The sequence below is a fragment of the Rana temporaria genome, chromosome 3 (genome assembly GCF_905171775.1).
Source record: "Rana temporaria chromosome 3, aRanTem1.1, whole genome shotgun sequence".
In the NCBI taxonomy this organism is placed as follows: domain Eukaryota; kingdom Metazoa; phylum Chordata; class Amphibia; order Anura; family Ranidae; genus Rana; species Rana temporaria.
The window spans coordinates 257,235,885-257,255,479 of record NC_053491.1 but is presented as its reverse complement, the minus strand read 5'-3'; the positions used below and the strand labels follow the sequence as shown (position 1 = coordinate 257,255,479).

Genomic DNA, 19,595 nt, shown 5'->3' with positions numbered 1-19,595 from the left:
AAAATTCAACTATTACGTGACGTTGCGGGATTCCTGTCTGACCTATGCTTACTTGCCTGCCCCAGGGGTCTACATAGATAGCACAGATGGCAAATGTTTGTTCAATCACCTGGGGAATTAATTTCCTGTGCAAGGTTGCATTTAACAGTACAGTATACTCCTTTTACCTTTTTAATGCAAGATTAACTCTTTCACTACAGAGGTGAACTACTCACATTCCTGCTTTGCATGTATAGCATCTTGTAAAGAAAGAATTATTAGTTTGCACACAATAAAGCAATGAACTAAATTATATGTTTACACTGTATGTAGTTGCTAAATAATGACAACACATCATAACACATTTGGCACATATTGATTTAACAAGTTTCCCCAAACCCAGCAAGATTGGGGCTTGTTTATACCATATCTATTAACATGTACTGATGTGCTTATACCTGGTTCATCCCTGCAAGGACAGACATAAGTAATGGAGAAACCTGCTATAAGCTATTGCACTTACAAAGTGTTACCTGTCCATTAAGAATAGTTTAAAACTCTTTAAATGTACTTTTCCGTCATGGCCCATTTAAACTGTTGCAGTGTTAAAAATGGCTTATTCATTTTATACAGGCTTTCAATGTAGAATGTTGCATTCTACAGCGTAGATTATTTGCATAAAAACATTCAACAAATGCACATATTTTTTTTTTTTTATTGTGTGTATGTTTTACAATTTTTGTACAAAAGGTAAACTATGGCCCAGATTCTCAAAAGAGATACGACGGCGTATCTCCTGATACGCCGTCGTATCTCTGAGTCTGGCCGGTCGTATTTTTGCGCCTGATTCATAGATTCAGTTACGCATAGATTTCCCTTGGATCCGACAGGTGTAAGTCTCTTATGCCGTCGAATCGTAACTGCATATTTACGCTGGCCGCTAGGGGCGTGTACGCTGATTTAAGCGTCGAAATATGTAAATCAGCGAGATACGCGAATTCACGAACGTACGCCCGGCCGACGCAGTACAGTTACGCCGTTTACGTTAGGCTTTTCCTGGCGTAAAGTTACCCCTGCTATATGGTGGCGTAAGTGCGGCGTACCAATGTTAAGTATGGCCGTCGTTCCCGTGACGAAATTTGAAAATTTTACGTTGTTTGCATAACTCATCCGTGAATGGGGCTGGACGCAATTTACGTTCACGTCAAAACCAATACGTCCTTGCGGCGTATTAGGAGCAATGCACACTGGGAGATTTCCACGGACGGCGCATGGGCCGTTTGTGAAAAACGTCAATCACGTCGGGTCACAGAACATTAACATAAAACACGCCCCCCTGTTCCAAATTTGAATTAGGCGGACTTATGGCGGCCTTTTTATGCTACGCCGCCGCAACTTACGGAGCAAGTGCTTTGAGAATACAGCACTTGCCCGTCTAAGTTGCGGAGGCGTAACGTAAATAGGATACGTTACGCCCACGCAACAATACGCCGCTGTACGAGAATCTGGCCCTATATCTTTAACATTTATTACTTCAATAGCTCTTAGTCATATGAAATAACATAATAACATATGACCTGTATATGGCGCTTAAAAAAACAAACACTTCCTATTAGGCCCCTTTCACATGGTCGGACCATTCAGGTCCGCCTGTCATTTTTGTTGGCGGACCTGAACGACCGGTTCATGCAATCCTATGGAGCGCTGGATGTCAGCGGAGACATGTCTGCTGACATCCGACCCGATCCGATCCGCCAAAATCAGACGGATGGCGATACGTCCCCATCCGTCCATGCGCCATCCGTCCATCCGCGCTCAGTGAGCAGAGATGGACTTGTAATACGGCGGCTCAGTGGAGAGATCTCCCGCTGAGCCGGCGGACTCCGTAGCGATGGAGTCTGCCTCGTGTGGAAGAGGCCTTATTCAAAGGCTTCTTGTTTTGTAAAATCTGCAAAATCAACAAATTGTAGTGGATTGGACACAAACACAAAAATGTTTATCAAATTCTATATTATTAACTGGTCTCCCATAACACAGAAATTAAGTCAAGGTTTTATTTGGCTTAATTTTGTGTTTTCAGAAGATCAACATTTTAATAATTGTTTTCTTTTCTCAATTAAACTGGAGTTCTTTAAAAAAAAAGATAATCATCATCAACATAATGGGGTTGATTTACTAAAGGCAAATCCACTCTGCAGTACAAGTGCACTTGGAAGTGCCTTCGGTGTAAATCTGAGGGGAAGCTCTGCTGATTTTATCATCCAATCATGTGCAAACTAAAATGCTGTTTGTTATTTTCCTTGCATGTTCCCCTCGGATCTACAGTGACTGAACTTCCAAGTGCACCTTCAGGTGCACTTGCAGTGCAAAGTGGATTTGCCTTTAGTAAATAACCCCCAATGTCTTTATATGTAAGAAGTTGAAATTTAGTAGTCAACAACATCAGAAGACTTGTTTTGGAGCTGTGCAAGGTCCTTATTTCAGAGCAGATGAAAAGACCCTGCATATTCCTACAAATGTTGGTCTTGTTGATGACTGATATGTTTTTCCAATAAACTAGATTCCTTACATATAAGATGGTGTGGTGTTGAATATTATGTAACAAATGTGTGATGGTGCCATCCTTTAGATCACTATAGCACCCTCTGTGCATTTTGGCAGCTATCAACCTTCAGGTCTGCAACTGGTACATCTTTATTGTTTTCTTGTTCAGACAAGATGTGTTACATATCTTAAAAAAAAGCACATGATGATGCAGGATGTTAACTGATAGATTAAAGGAAAAAGTATGCCCTAAAATATTGCTCAAAGTTTCATACAATGTGAGCGCAATTATGCATCCTAATGCCCGTAGAAGCAGAATACGTTGTCTTAATTTTCCTTCTCCTATAAGAGGATATGCTGTATGAGGAATTGGATGCATACGAAATAAGGATGCATGAAAAAAGGTTCTAAAGCTACAGCAACAAATCACTTGATTGATGGAAATTTGAAATATGAACTTTTGTGTGGACGGTCTCTGCTTGCCATGATGTAACCCCTTTTGTTCTCCCCCTGTTTGCGCTGGTTCTCTACAGATTATCCAGTTTGCTTTCACACTCCAAAAACATAAACATTTCTCAAGGTGCCCCAACAGGTCATGTTTTCAGGCCTTCCTTTATTTTGCATGGGTGATTTGATCAGTTTCACTGTTTCAGTAATTACCACAGCCGTTTCTTCAGGGAAATCCTGAAAACATAACCTGTTGGGGCGCCTTTAGGACTGGAGTTGAGACTGCTATACCCTCTCCCTCAGACTGACAATACTGCTATCTGCTGTGCCTCCTGTTCTCATTAATCCAGAGTTGTGTCTCACCAATACAGGAGGTGTGTTATTGGTGAGATCACCAGGTGAAAACAGAAGGAAAAAAGCCAAAGAAAAGAAAGTTGATGCAGCCACCACACCGATGCAGCCACCACATCTAATGATTGGTAAGCTGCAATATAATACATTTTTGGTTTTCGGTTTAATACCGCTTCAGTCCATCTTGAGCTTTGAGTAAAATTTCAATATTAATTTGCCCAACAGTTGGCAAAATTAAAAACCCAGTCTTTGCTTCAATACTCCCCTCTCCTCTGAGGCTGTCCTCTGCAGACACTCTGTCAATCACTAGTCCTCTTTCAGGTTCAATGGAGCCATGCGTTAGATGGCCTTAAAGCTGCTTTTACAGCATTTCTATTCTAAGTCACTTCTAAAAAGCTGACAGCCTGGAGTAAAAAAAGTAAACAAGTATGCTTACATGCTACTGCCACGATCACCACAATAGTTGCAGCAGCAGTCGTGGGGTTAAATACAATATTTAAAGTAAAATTTCTGCAAAATGATTTGTTGCACATCCAGACCGTGGTAATTCTAGCAATTATATGTGAACACTTGTGTTCCGTTACCTCACCCTACTAATGTCAAAAGGGATTTCACACAGCATTGATCTATCACATGGCAGGGTGTCTATATGATTTATGACATTGTAGTACATCTGACTGATTTTAGCAAGGGAAGGAACTGGTGGAGTTGGGTGCCTGAGGCATTTCAATTCTTACAGTACAGTACATGGGAGGATTTCATTTCCAGCAGCGCATACATACATTGATGGTTATAGGACATGTGGCAAGAATTGACTTTACATTTAGTGCTGTTTGTTCTAGCGTTAATCTTCAACTGTATAAACTGTATAGAGTCTAACTGAATAGACTTTGGCAGCATAGTATTTACTGTATTTTTAACAATTTAAAGAAAAAGTCCAGGCACACATGTTGTTCAACTTTTTTATTGGAACTAAGGCGTTATGTTCTTTTAATACGTTTGAATGACATGGGGCACACCTCTATGTTCTACCACTGAGACGTCATATTGTTATAAACCAGATAAGAGAATACTTGCTAGGATAAAGGGTTTCCTACTCTGGGCTAGACTTCTAGTGTATGCTTCCTTAGATTTAGTACAATGTTGAAAAAATTGTTAATCGCTATCAAACTAATAATATGGAAGGTAGGTGCAGCTTATTTCTCCCTTTATGCCTGTCTTCCTCAGGCTGGAATAGTGATTCCTTTAAAGAGGAGGTAAACTCTCTCCTTATAAAGCTGTTTTGTTTTTTAAATAAGATATGCATTAGTGTATTTAGGTTTTGTGCTGCCCTAGGCCTGACTAAACTTGTGCCCCCCTAATTTAAATATGACCCACCCTTTCCCATCAAGGTCACACCCATTTCTGTTTAAGACCCACCCTGACATTTTCGAGTGGGGACACTACTTCTAAGGGGGGGGGGGGGGTGGTTGGGTTTGGGTGGCGGCAATGGATTCCCTTAATTTGCAATGATTTCCTCTCACTTCCTGTTTGGCTATGGGACAGGAATTGTAAAAAATACTGACAGGGGCTCCCTCCCTTGCTCTATCCACAATGAAAAAAAGGGTTTCCTATAGTTCTACATTAAGCACAAATTTCTGATAATTTTATGGAGAGGAGATATAACCATGCCGATGGTGCAGCAGAAAACATATAGCACAGTGAGGAAGGTTTGTGGTCCAGGATGATAGAACAGTCAAAATTAGAAGTAGCGCCTCCCCCCCCCCCCACAGTTGCAGAATGCCGGCCTCCCACATACCGGAAGAAGTGCAGTCGCTTTATGGGGGAGCTAGACTAATTTGCCTCTCAGCCCAGTCTGCCCCTAAGAGTGTAGTGCAAGCCGACGGGGACTCTTTCTGTGCTGCCCTAGGCTTGGGCCAGGATACAGCGTTGAGTATAGCAATGTATTCTAACACATTCCACATTAATAATAACCCCCAATCTTGTGTTTCTTACCATTTTGCAGTGGTTTTAAAAATTATCCTTCCTGGGAAAAGGCAGCTCCATTTTTTTTTTTTTTTTCAAATATAAATTTTTATTTATTTTCTTACAAAACAGACAAGACATACATACATACAAACAAAAAAAAATGACAATTACAATACAATACGGTACTGTCCACCAGAAGGGGTGGTGTAAGAATCACGTGCATTCTTATCCCTGAAGGGACCAGATATTCTCCAGTGTACAAAGCATAACCTGAGACAATATCGGCCCTATATCACAAGACTACGCTGATAACCTCCTCCCCCTACGCTGGCCTGTGCTACAAAAGACATCGAACAGATTGCGCTACTAACTCGTGATTGTCTACGGTTCAATTGCCCCGTCCAGGTCTCACCTGTCATTAACCAGAAAGAGAAAGAAAGTGCTAGCATGGGAGCAATGGGGATAGAGCAAACAGAGGCCAAGGGGGAGGGGGGTAGAGAAAGATAAATAACCATAGAATGAGGAAAAGGGATGAGGACCGGGAAGGGGAAAAAGAGAGGGGGGGAGGAGAGAAGGGGCGACCCGGGGTTGGGATTAGGTTCCCTGCCGTCACGGACAGCGGGGCCATTTCTCCTGATCAAGTTATGAAGCGAGCATTTCGGACCCTTCATCTGAATAGATATACATATTCCAGAGTCTCCACGCCTGAGAATGTTTCTCCTGCTTATTTTGAGCCGTGAGGACCAGGTCCTCCAACCGCTTAATATCTTCCACCCTCCGCAGCCACATACCCACCGACGGGGGCGATCTCTTCTTCCACTTGAGAGGAATGCAGGACTTAGCCGCGTTCAGTAAATGACGTACGATTGACTTCTTGTAAGTCCTCTCTGGGATTGGGGTGTCATGGAGCAGGAAGAAGGCCGGGTCGTTCACTATTACGTGGTCTGTGAATTTCTGAGTGATCTCGCCGACCATTGACCAGAAGTGCTGTAATCTGGGACAGGACCAAAAGATGTGAAGGAACGTTCCCACCTCCGCTAGGCATCTCCAGCATAAATTGTTGGACGTGGGGAAGAATCTGTGTAAGACCTGAGGGGTATAATACCACCTGGTTAGGATCTTATAATTAAGCTCCTGAATTTTTGTACAGATCGACGTTTTAAGGGAAAAGCGAATTATCTTCTGTCTTTGGGTATCAGTAAAGGAACACTGTAGTTCGGTTTCCCATTTCTGTAGAAAGGGCAAGTCGGGCTGTGTCGGAGGGGAGTTAAGCAGCTCATACGTTTTGGACAACACCTGTGGCATTGCCCCCTCATCCCTGCAATACTCCTCGAAGGACGTTAGCTCCCGCTGATAGTGCGCTGGGTTCGCAATAGAATGTAGGAAGTGGTGTAGGCGAATCGCCTTCCAAAACGGGAGTCGAAACTGGCCAGTATCTCTAGTCAGGGCCTGAATAGAAGGCCAATGATCCCCCTCCAGGAAGTGGGAGGCCCGAACCCTCCCCGTCGACGCCAGTGCCCCGTATTCCGCTGCCTCCAATCCCGGAGGGAACGCTGGGTTCCCCAAAATCGGGTATAGTGGAGATTGACCTGACGAGAGATGAGATGAGAACAAGGTTGTCGTCCCCACCCCCAGGGTAGTGCCAATAACCGGGTGGGAAGTCATGTCTGAGGGTAGTCGGTCAACGCACCAGGGTGCCCCCCCCAACGGGACCTCCGCCTGTGCCTGTTCCAGATGGACCCAGAGCTTAAGTTTACCATGCCGGTTCCAATCTATAATTCTGCCCAGGTGAACTGCCCTGTAGTAATTCCGCGTGTCTGGAAGGGCCAGCCCTCCAAGATGTTTTGGCAGCGTCAAGAGGCTCCTACGTAGACGGGGCTTGGAGCCGGCCCAAATAAAGTCAATGAAGATGGAGTTCACCTGTTTGAAGAATGATGATGGGATCTTAATCGGCAATGCTTGGAACAAGTACAGAAACTTGGGCAGGATTGACATCTTAATCAGGTTGCACCTCCCGAACCAGGAGTGCAATCCCTTGGTCCAGTCTTTCAACAGCTCCCTAACCCTGGCCAGCAACGGCGGGAAATTAAGATCGAAGGTGCGCCTCAAGTCTCCAGGAATCCGAGTCCCCAGATACCCGAGGGAGCAGTCAGACCATTTGAATTTAAACTGGGTCTTCAGAAAGCCTAATCTCGCGGGGGGAACATTAACCCCCATCGCCGCCGATTTGTCAAAATTTATTTTCAAGTTGGACAGATTCCCATATCTGTCAAACTCTCGCAGTAAATTCGGTAGGGATATCACCGGATTGGTCAGGGAGAACAGGAGATCATCCGCGTATGCGGAGATCTTGTACTGTTCATCTCCCACAGTGATCCCCGTAATGTCTGGCTGTGCGCGTACCGTACACAGAAACGGCTCCAAAGCCAAGGCAAAGAGCAGGGGCGAGAGCGGGCAACCCTGTCTGGTCCCGTTTGTAATGGGGAAGGATTCTGAAAGAATTCCATTGGCTTTAACCTGGGCTGTAGGTATGGAGTAGATGCTAGAGATCCATTGAATCATCCTAGGTCCTACGCCTATATGTCTGAGAACGGCGAACATAAATGACCAGTTAACCCGGTCAAATGCCTTCTCAGCATCTGTGCTGAGGAAGACACAGGGCACCTTGGACTTGGTCGCCACGTGGATCAGGTTCATCACCTTCGTGGTGTTGTCTCTCGCCTATCGTGACGGGATGAAACCCACCTGGTCCCAGTGTACAACATCCGGCATGGATTGAGTCAATCTATTGGCCAGGATTTTGGTAAACAGTTTGAGGTCTGTGTTCAACAGGGAAATAGGCCTGTAGCTTCCACATGCCGTCGGGTCCTTACCATCTTTGTGTATCAGGGTTATATGTGCCCGCAGAGTATCTCTAGGGAAGGCTCCCCCCTCCCCGAGGCCATTAAACATCTTCACCATATGGGGACCCAGACACGGGAGGAAGGTCCGGTAGTACTGTAAGGTGAATCCGTCCGGTCCCGGCGCCTTACCGGGTTTCATGTCACCCACCGCTCGCTGCAGTTCCTCTATAGTGATAGGGTCATCTAAGTCTGTTCTCAACGTCGTTGGGAGGTGGGGTAGTCCCGAGGCCTCGATATAAGCGTCGATTGTCGTTTCGCTGGGGGTCCCGGTCGGGAGATTGTATAAGGAGGAGTAGTAGGTCCTAAACTCCTGTGCTATATGGGTGGGGAGAGTCAGTTTTTGTCCCGAAGGTGCAGTTATGTGAGGTATAAACGCTTTAAGCCTGCGGCTCTGAACTGCTCTGGCGAGTATTTTTCCGCATTTGTTACCAGATTCGTATGTAAGTTTCCGGCAGAATTGTAGTGCCGCTTTAGCCCTGTATTGAAGTAGGTCTACCGTCTGTCTCCTGAGTACGAGCAATTCTGCCTCCAAGGAGGGCGTAGGTGTCCGCTTGTGAGTGGACTCCACCACGCGGATTTTGTCCAGGAGACCCAACAACTGCCGCTCTCGCTCCCGTTTGACCCGCGCGCCGCATTTGATCAGTATCCCTCTGATCACTGATTTATGTGCTTCCCACAAAATACCTGGGTCGCAGTTATCAGTGGCATTAGTTCTGAAGTAATGTTGCATCTCGCTTGTAACCTCAGACAGAACTTCCGGCGTCTGGAGTAGGCTTTCGTTCAAGCGCCAAAACCGTGTTCTGGACCTCGAGGTCTCTGTAAGATCGTATCGCATGGTAATAGGTGCGTGGTCCGACCACGTGATATTCCCGATCGTTGGTGTATGTACTGCCTCCAACTGGCCATGAGGGACGAAAAGGTAGTCTATCCGCGAGTATACCTTGTGCGGAGACGAATAAAACGTGTAGTCCCTAACCCCTGAGTGGTGCAACCTCCACACATCAATCAGTTGGGCATTGTGTAAATCCCTGGAGACGCGTTTATGCGTTCCCGGGCGTACAGAAGAGTGTCCTGATGAAGTGTCTACTGCTGGAGACAGCGGGATGTTGAAGTCGCCTCCCACAATCAATTGTCCCTCCTGGAAGCCTGTTAGTAGGTCCAGGGTATCGTGTATAAAGGTGTCTTGTCGGTCGTTGGGTACGTACAAAGTGGCGAACGTCACCTTTGTATCCCCTATGGTCCCCTTGATGAACATATAACGACCCCCGGCGTCCGCCAGGGTGTCGCCACACGTCCAAGGTACCCCTCCGGACACAAGAATGGACACCCCTTTAGATTTGGCCGTTTCGTTAGTTGCATGGTACACAAAGGGGTAGAAACGACTATTCAAGCACGGGGGCCCCCCAGTCCTGAAGTGCGTCTCTTGTATGAATGCTACGTCTGCTTTAATCCTCTTAAGATCATTGAGAAGCATCCGACGCTTTTCGGGCACATTAAGTCCCTTTGCATTCAGCGAAAAGATGTTGAGACTGTCCATTTTCCCCGGGTCACTCGAAGGGGGTTAGCAATAAAGGGAGTAGTTAGAGAGGGTAGGGGGGGGCGAAGAGCACAAGTCAGGTGTTGGAGGGGGGAGAATGCGCGCGTGGGCAGAAGGGAGGAGTAGAGGGGGGAGCTAAGCTACTAATGGGAGTGGGGGGGGGGGTAGGGGAGGGAGATAGAGGGGGGGAGAGAAAAAGAATTGGACGAGAGCAGATAAAAAGGGAAGGGGGGATGAGAGAAGGAGATAGAGAGAAAGAGAGAAGAAGAAAGAAAAAAGAGAAGAAAAAAAGGAAAAGAAAAGGGGGGCAAAATACACACAAATAACCAGACAAAACTTACAAGTATTCTATAATAAAAAAAAAACACACAGATGTAGCACTTGTATACCTACTGGTAAAACAAATCCCCACACAGTGGACAGTATGTACCGTCTATCCTACGAAGAGGTGCAAGCGATATGCGCTTGCGCAAAAGAAAGCACGCCCCGATTCACACCAGGGGTGGTGCTTCAGCCTATTGGGGAGGAGGTTAGACAGGACCGAGGAGAGCTACTCCGGTCCAGCCCGGCCCCCCTCATCTAACATGACTAAACATTCCTAGGAAGAAAAAAGATCAAACAACATATTATGGGAAGGAAAATCAGGCGTTGGTATGATAGAACTTTATCCAGCCACCTACCAACCCACCGTGTGGTTACCGCTTCGAGCCCAAATACAAACCCAAACCGTACCCCCCTACCCCACGTCTCTCAACCCTAGAGATCAATACAGGAAATAGATAGATAGATATCCCCCCCCCCCCCAAAAAAAAAATACGAACAAACAAGCCCCCGCCCCTCATAAGCCATTAACATAGGAACATGAGTATAGTACATTGGTCCCGATGACTTCCCAAGGGGGACATAGTCCATCCATGCAGTCAATTCCCCTCAGTCCATCAGTGAGATCTCATCTCCACGTTTAGTACCTTGATCGCACCATGAGATACATGTTGGCTCCATCACTCTTCATCTGGCTGCATAGACCGACCCCGCCACCCCCCCTCCATCAATAGTATCCCCAAGCCAGAAGCAGGAAGAAACAGGGGGGGGGGGGAGCAGAAAAAAAAAGGCAGGCTCAAATCAGAACAAAAAACAAAAAACAAAACAACCATACCACCCTCCCCCCCAGCAAAGGGGACACCGTGGGGTTCCATCTCCAGCTCAGGTCATCAGAGCCGCCGCGACAGATCCGGGACGCCACCCCCGCACCCATCCCAGGGCCTGCTTGACCGGCGAACAGCTCGGAGTCCCAGAGATCCAGCGGGCGTGTACAAAGTTCCCAATGCCGTTGTGACTCCGCCTAGAGGCACCCTGAGGGTCAGTCCGGCCGGAGCAGGGGAGACAACCCCAAATCCAAACACAGGGTGGAGGGGGAATGCCAACTCCTCCCGCCAGCAGAGCCACCCCCCAGAGATCCAGGGGGGGGGGGGTGAGCAGCAATAGAAGGCTGGATAGCAGGAGAGGATCTGGAAGGCTGGCGCGGGGGGGGGGTCACCCCGGAGGGGTCAAAACAGTGATCGATCAGAGGGGGGGGGGGGGAGAAGAAAAAAAAAGAAAACAACCACCGCGGGAGGGGGACAAAGGATGGGGGAGAAAGGCAAAGGCAGGTAGAAAAAAATAAGGTGAAAAAAAAATATAAAAATAAAAGATATACAACCATCAGGGTGGGCAGGGGTAGAGGGGACACATCAAAGGGCTCACCTCACGGCCGGTAATGATCAGGCTTCTCTTGACTCCTCGGCTGGGTTATGCCTTGATCTGCGGCGATCTCTCTGTGGCCTAGGCGACCTGCCTCTCCGGCGACCCGGTGGACCGGATCGGGGAGCTGGGCGATGTAGGGGCTGCAGCCAGTCGGGGATCTCGAAGGGCTCAGTCTCCAGGAACAGGAAGAGATCAGGCAGGTCTGATGAGGTTCGCAGAGTGAAGGACTGGTGGGCTTTCTTGAAAGTCACTGATAGAGGGAACCCCCACCTGTACGTGATTCCAGATCCTCGGGCCACCTCCAGTACCGGCTTCAGTATGGCTCTGCGTTGCAGGGTGGCCTTGGACAGGTCGGGGAGGATGCGGAGTGCGGCGCCATCGAAATCCATCTCTCCCTTCTCCCATGCCTTCCGTAGCACCATCTCCTTCTGCGCGTAGTGGTGGATACGGCAAATCACATCCCTGGGTCTGTCCGGATCATCCGAGCGGGGGCCCAGGGCTCTGTGGATCCTGTCAAAGGACATGCCAGCTGGGAACTCACTCCCCAGCAGGTCCCGGAATATACCAAGTACCGAGGCCGCCAGGTCTTCTGTCTCCGTAGCTTCCGGCATGCCCCTCAGCCGCAAATTGTTCCTCCTGCTGCGGTCCTCCATTTCTTCTAACTGAAGCTGCTGCGTGAGGACTGTCGTCGCCTGTGCGGATTGTTGAGCTTCCACCGCTGCGATCCGTCTCTCCAAGGCAGCCACCGAAGTCTCTCCCATCCCCATCCTCTCCGACAGTGTCTCCACCTCGCCTCTCACTGCCGCGATCTCCCTGCGGTGAGCCGTCTCCAGCCTGGTGGCCAAGGCCTCAAAGTCGGACCTCGTGGGGATCGCCCGGAGCAGTTCCCGCAGCTCCTCGTCAGCCCGTAAGGTAAGCGGGGAGGGATGTCGCTCCTGTGGGTCCCGTGATTCCGCAGAGAAAGCCGCTGGTGTAGTAAGGTCCATCTCAGCGGCGGAGGAGGACGCCAGGGGCGAGGAGAGAGCTCCTGTCTGCAGGGCATCCATAAAGTTGTGCCTCGTGTCGTCCGCCATGATGTTGGTGGCCGGAGGGGTCCCGCTGCTAGTCTGGAAGAACTTGCGGATTTCACCGCTCTGGATCGGCTTAGGAGGGGTCTTCCACTTGTTCCTTCCTTTCCGCTTCCCAGCAGAGAACATACCGGGGAATATCGGTCAATTTCGCTGAAATATCACTGTAATAGGCCGGGCCGGACCGGGAGCTCCACAAATGTGCGACTCTACTCGTCCATGTCCAGACCACGCCCCAGGCAGCTCCATTTTAACTGCTAGTCTTCCGAGTCTGTCTAGCAATTTACTTCCGCCCTTCCTGCTAGCCTGATCTGTAATCTCTCACATGCACACTGGGGTTCTTAGCCAAGCCTCCCTTTTGTTTTGGGATCATCATGACAACCATGTCCCACTGCAGTGTGCCGTTGTTTTGATAGGACGCTGTGCTGTCCCAATGTTTACACCCCCTGTGACGTGTAAGTCACAGGGGGTGTATCAGGAAATGTTTAATGAGACTAATATCGTGGGATCGCAGGATGATGCCGCAAGCGGAGATGAAGGACAAGGCACACATCATTATGGAGTGACAGCACAGAAAGTGTGCCGTTAATTGTGTTTTAAGATATGCATGTGTCGGTGATGTCAGCAGAAACAACAATACAGATTACAAGCAAACAGCCAGTACAGTAAAATTTGCATATAGTGACCCCTGATGTTGTCAGACACTGCTGACAAAATGTGTTGGGTTCCGTGATACGTGCCACGTCACTTCCACCACTCTTTGAAATGCAGGGGGGAATACGGACGGCGCCCCTGCCATTTCCTATGAGCATTATTTTATCTTATGTTTGTAAGTGATATACACATGTGTGTGTTTAGTGCGGTATGAAATTACAGTTGTTTTGCTTTACATGTTTGAGGCTTTGAGCTTTACTACCTGCTGCTTGTTTTTTTTATCAATATATTTGTCACATTGTATTGTTTAATTTAATTCCAGGGTGCACAGGCTAAGAGTCGGTTCACACTGGGGCGACCTGTCAGGCGACTCAGCCACCTGACAAGTCGCGGTCACAGTAGTCAATGGAACCGTTCTAATAGGAGCGACGCAAGTCGTTCCGACTTAGAAAAAGGTTCCTGTACGACTTTGGGGGCGACTCTGGGCGACTTGCATTGACTTCAATACTGAAGTCATTTTGCAAGTTGCCTCTCAAGTCGCCTTGAGATCGCCTTGCCGAGTCGCCCCCAAAGTCGTGCCGCCCCAGTGTGAACCGGCTCTAAAGGGGTTTGTAGATCCCTTCTTCTTTTTGTCAGAGAGAGGAGGTTGTGTAGTACAGAGTTACATTACTTGAGAACTACTCAGAATTGTATGTGGGAACTCCCTGGAGTTACCTAAAATCTAGGTGAAAGAACACTTTAATACGACAGATATGTCCCTGATATCAATATGCATACACATTTTTGCCCTTCTCTGCAACAGGAAGACCTGTTGGTGTTTCTCAATGGTAAAAGTTTCACACAGATAATTTCAGCAAGTTGGCAAATCTCTATATGTGTGATAACAAATGTATCAGATGTCTTAAGCAGTTATTAGCACCTGGCAACACATTCTATCCCTAAACAGTCTGCTCTTCACTGTGCTGTTAAATCAGAGAAAGTGAGAGGTAATTTAAAGTGATACTATAACACATTATACTTCCCTCCGCAGCTCGTTTTGCAGAGTGGCCCCGGGTTCATTAAGTTAAAAAAAAAACAGAAAGGTTTAAACCCCTTTTAACCTTCGTGCCGCGTACACACGGTCGTTTTTCGGCATGAAAATGTCCAAAAAACTAAGTTTTTCCAACTTCATCATTAAAAACGATGTTGCCCACACACCATCGTTTTTGAAAAATTATATACAAAGCGCGGTGACGTACAACACGTACGACGGCACAATGAAGGGGACGTTCTATTCGCCTTGGGGCTGCTTTTAGCCGATTCCTTGTTAGTAAAAGACGATTTGTGCTTCTTTGTCTGTTACAGCGCGATGAATGTGCTTACTCCATTATGAATGGTAGTTTTACCAGAACGAGCACTCCTGTCTCATATCTCGCTTCTGGGCATCGTCGTTTTAGCCCACACATGATCATTTTTTATAACCCGAAAAACAACATTTTAAAAAACTACGTTAAAAAATGCAGCATGCTCAAATTTTTCAGAAGCTGTAAAACGATGTGAAGCCCACACACAATGGCCCGTATTCAGGTAGGACTTACGCCGACGTATCTTCTTATACGCCACGTAAGTCCACGGATGCGCCGTCGTATCTATGCGCCGTATTCACAGTACAAGATACGCCTGAATTCTGGCTCCATCCGACCAACGTAAGTCTCCTACGCCATCGTATCTTGGGCGCATATTTACGCTGGCCGCAAGGGGTGCTTCCATTGATTTACACATCGAATATGTAAATGACCTAGATACGCCGATTCACGAACGTACTTGCGCCCGTCGCTGTAATCTACGCCGTTTAGGTAAGGCGTATGTCCGGCGTAAGTATACCCCTCATAAAGCAGGGGTGAGTCATGTTAAGGTATGGGCGCGGGAACAGCGTCGTATTTTACGTCATTTACGTAAGTCGTACGTGAATGGGGCTGGGCGTAGTTTACGTTCACGTCGAAGGCATTGAGCCGTCATATCTTAGGGAGTATATGCGACATGATTCTGAGAATGCGCGCGCATGCGCCGTTCGGCCATTCATTTACATGGGGTCACGGTTAATTTACATGTATCACGCCCACTACCTTCCTACTTTGAATTAGGCGGGCTTACGCCGGCCAAGTTACGTTACACTGGCGCAAATATGGGAGCGAGTGCTTTGTGAATACTCCGCTAGCCTCTCAATGTTACGTCGGCGTAGCTCATATGGGATGCGCTACGCCGGCACAAAGATGCGCCGAGCTACGTGAATCTGGGCTGATGATTTTAAATGACGTTTTTAAAAACATTGTTTTTTTTTCATGTTGAAAAACGACCGTGTGGCATCAGGGCTTCAGTTCAAGAAACCAAGTGGTGATGGTCAGGGGGTGATTTTCTCTGGTCCTGGGGCCCTTCCCACTGATTCTAAAGCCCTTTACTCCTGCTGAAAGGCCCTTTATAAGCCCAGGTTTACACTGCAACACATAAAGTGGCTTGGCAAGTCATAAAACATTCATTCTTGAACAATGTCGCAGTGACAAAAAAACTAAAAAGTTGGAAATCATACCGCAGCTCTACTGCTTAATCCATGATACAAATGCTGAAGACCGTTGCTCAAGTCGGGATGTTCAGTTCCCCATCCAGTCAATCCAAACCAAATAAAGCCAGCAACTCAGTGTTAGCCACAGTGTATAGAATGCTAATGTGTTTTGGCTATCACAGCCTTCCTCAGACTAAACAGTGGGGTTTATTTAATAAAGGCAAAGACTGTGCACTTTGCAAAGAGCAGTTGCTCCAGAGCTTAGTAAATGAGCAGAAGCTCTGCTGACTTCCATCATCACATCACGTGCAAGTAAAAATACTGCATTTTTTATTTTCCTTGCACGTGATTGGGTACTCTTTAAAAATGAAGCTTTAACTCATGTACTATGTCCTGGAGCAACTGCACTTTGCCAAGTGCACAGTCTATTTACCTTTAGTAAATCAACCCCACTGTATCATCTTACATGTAGTCAATAATGTCTGATAAGAACAGTACACAAGTTGTTGGATATATTTGCTTCGGACAAAAAAAAGGTTCCTGCACTACTTATCTGCGACTTTGGTGTGATTTGAGTGCCATAGACTTTGATGTGATTTGAGTGCCATAGACTGCAATGTTAAATCATGTAGTAAGTTGCAGGAATTTGTGGTTGCAAAAGAGTGAACCAAGTCTTACGATCCCGCAGAGGGCCCCCCCCTATGGTAAATGAACACCAGGGCCCAGACACAAGTGCGACCTTTGTGGCCCTGGTAGTTCCACCACTGTTGCCCCCTTACAGTGAACTTGTGGCTAGGATATGGACATTCATGTAATATACCCTACATATTCTGACCAAGGAGTAAGTCCTTATTGTACTACCACTGCAGCTGCAGGCACGGTAGAGCAATTGATACTCAACTTTCTTAGTATAAGTACTGAAGTTCAAGTTTCAACAGTTCAGCTCACCCTGTTTCCCCTCCAGAGCACCTACTCTGTATTTAAATTAGAAATCGGAAGATTAGCAGTGACAACATTTCCAAAAAGTGAGAAAGGTGGAGCTGAGCTGCTAATGCCCCGTACACACCATCACTTTATGTGATGAAAAAAAAACAACATTTTCTGTGAAGTAAAAAACGACGTTTTTGAAACTTCAATTTTCAAAGACGAAGTTGCCTACACACCATCGTTTTTCTCACAATGTTCTAGCAAAGCGAGGTTACGTTCACCACTCTTTTGCATTGAAGCTCGCTTCATAACTAGCTTCTGGGCATGCGCGGGTTTAAAAACGTAGTTTTAAACAATGTTTTTTGCTACACACGGTCATTTTCTGTGAAGTAAAAAACGATGTTTTGAAAAACGACACATAAAATTGAAGCATGCTTCAATTTTTTTTTGTCATTTTTCACAAGACATAAAACAACGTTTTCCCCCACACACGGTCATTTAAATTGAAGTTTTTAAAAATGTTGTTTTTTTTCATCACATAAAGTGATGGTGTGTACGCGGCATTAGAGTTATTTGAGTTATTTAAAGCTCATTTACTACTTTTTTATGAATAGGTAAATATTTGAAGGTAAATGAAATGAAATTCAGGATCAACAGTTGAATAGCAGTTCACTTATTTTATTTTATTGTGGTTCTTAAATGTTTGACCTAGTTTGTAAACTGTCTCACATTTTATCTCCTCTGCAGCAAGGTTTCAGTGCCTTTTGGAAAGTATCTTACAATGCATATTCTAGCACCGTGTCACACTGTGACTAATGAATAGAGCAATCACAATGACAAAACAAAGTCCTTTCCAAGGCTTTGGAAGTATTCTTGAAACTGATTACACTTGCTTTATTTGGGCTGCAAATGGTCAAGCATAATTAAGTGAATGGCTCTAATAGGTCACTGTAGTAGAAATTAGAGGAAGTCTTAAATTAAATGTAATAATCACATTTCCCTTTCCATGCTGCTGAGTGCAAGTTGTTTACAGCCTACTGGGTAAAGCTGGCCTGCTTGCTCATGTTCAATGAAATCACACAACTGGCAGCATATTTTCAAACTAATACTGAAATTGTTGTACTTAATAGAGAACTCTAGGCATCTGTATCTTTCTCCATTACATACAGTTACTAAGGTTCATGATAAAAATTACACCATGGGGGTTATTTATAAAAGGCAAATACACTTTGCACTTGAAATTGCACTGTGTTTTTCTGTCTCCTTGCAACATCCATGAGCTCCAGAACCTCTCCTTTCCTTTTCACTTTGATTTATTTGGAATGAACAGTGCACGCTAGTTTTGGTCTTGTACACACTGCTCTATGCACACTACAAATCACCTAGTGCTCAGCACAAGGCTTGCCAGCTATCTTCATGCAACCCATAGGCTACTGAGCACCATATCGATAGTAGAGTGGCAGAGGGGTGCTGGGCGCGGGAACGCCTTGGGTGCACCAGCACCCAGGACTGACAGGGAGACTGTACTATGGGTGGAGTTATCTCTGCACACAGTACAAGTAAAATCCTAGCCTTTGGGAGTCTGAGAGTGGTGTGGAAGTCGGTGATGAATAATCCAATGGGGGGGGGGGGGGTAACTTTCACTACCATGACCACCAATTGGGGAGTTCACTTTCACTGAACTACCATGACCACCAGTGCAGGAAAGGGAAGGTGGAGGGGGTAACTTTCATTGCCACTGATCACCTATGTAGGGGATGGGGGTAACTTTCGCTGCAAATAACCACCAGCATATGCGTGATAATATTGACCAATGCTGGGGGTTATTATTGCATCCACTGACCAGTGTTGCCAACCTTCTGCAGCATTTTTGTACTGACAAAACATGGAAAATTTACTGACGGGACACATTTCTTTTACTGACAACCTGGAAAATTACAGAACTCTTATCTTAAAAAAGAAGGCAACTGATATTTAAACAGCATAAACACAATGGGGTTGATTTACTAAAACTGGAAAGTGTAAAATTTGGTGCAGCTCTGCATAGAAACCAGCTTCCATTGTCAAAGCTTAATTGAACAAGCTGAAGTTAGAAGTTGATTGACTACCATGCCCAGCTGCACCAGATTTTGCACTCTCCTGTTTTAGTAAATCAAACCCCCTGTGGAAACTCTGATAATAAATATAACAAATAATTTATAGGGAAAAGGATCAAAATTACGCAACCACATGCAATACAAAATCTGATACGAATAAACTTTGTTAGCATTCGAGTCCATATAGTGTTTCAAAATAAAAGAGTGATATCAAACATTCAGGTTGTAGCTTGAGACTTATTATTCGATGTTAATGATAAGAGGGGCCGCTTACCGGATAAGGTGGATCTGAGGTTATAGAGATCAAACTCGCTCAGCAATGGGTTAGTCCGACTATGGATATTCCTCCTAGGACACAACAGGAGCTGATATCCCTCCCGATACAGCAGACTGCTGTTGTATGCAATATTTTTCAAAAAAGCATTAGCCGGTCCTCCTATATATCTTCCAAACTTGGATGAGTTTACCAGGTAAAAAGAAGAGGCTTCATGGTGCAGTATTTCCACTTAAAAGATTTATTACAAACTTCCAAAAAAACACTGACATCCAAAAGCAATGACACGCTTTCAAAACAGCCACGGCTCAAGCCAGCCAGCTGGTGCGTGGTGACGTCAGAGATTTGTGCTCTACCCGATGTGTTTCACCGTACAAGGCGTCGACTGGGAACGGAGGCAGATAAATAATTTGCCTGGTTTATGCCTAAAAAACACAGCATGACAAATTATCGGACCCTGCTATTTACACACAGTTGTAAAAATTACACCAATGTTGGGGGTTATTATTGCATCCACTGACACCACTGCTGGGGATTATCGTGCTTCAACTTCTTAGGTGTACATT

At 46.0% G+C, this 19,595-nt stretch overlaps 1 protein-coding gene across 1 annotated transcript in view; it reads left to right on the top strand.

Annotated features, from left to right (window-relative positions):
* The window catches only part of KCTD16 (potassium channel tetramerization domain containing 16), a 442,959-nt gene that overhangs the window by 330,740 nt on the left and 92,624 nt on the right, over positions 1 to 19,595 (top strand). The gene's annotated exons all lie outside the window — the stretch shown is intronic.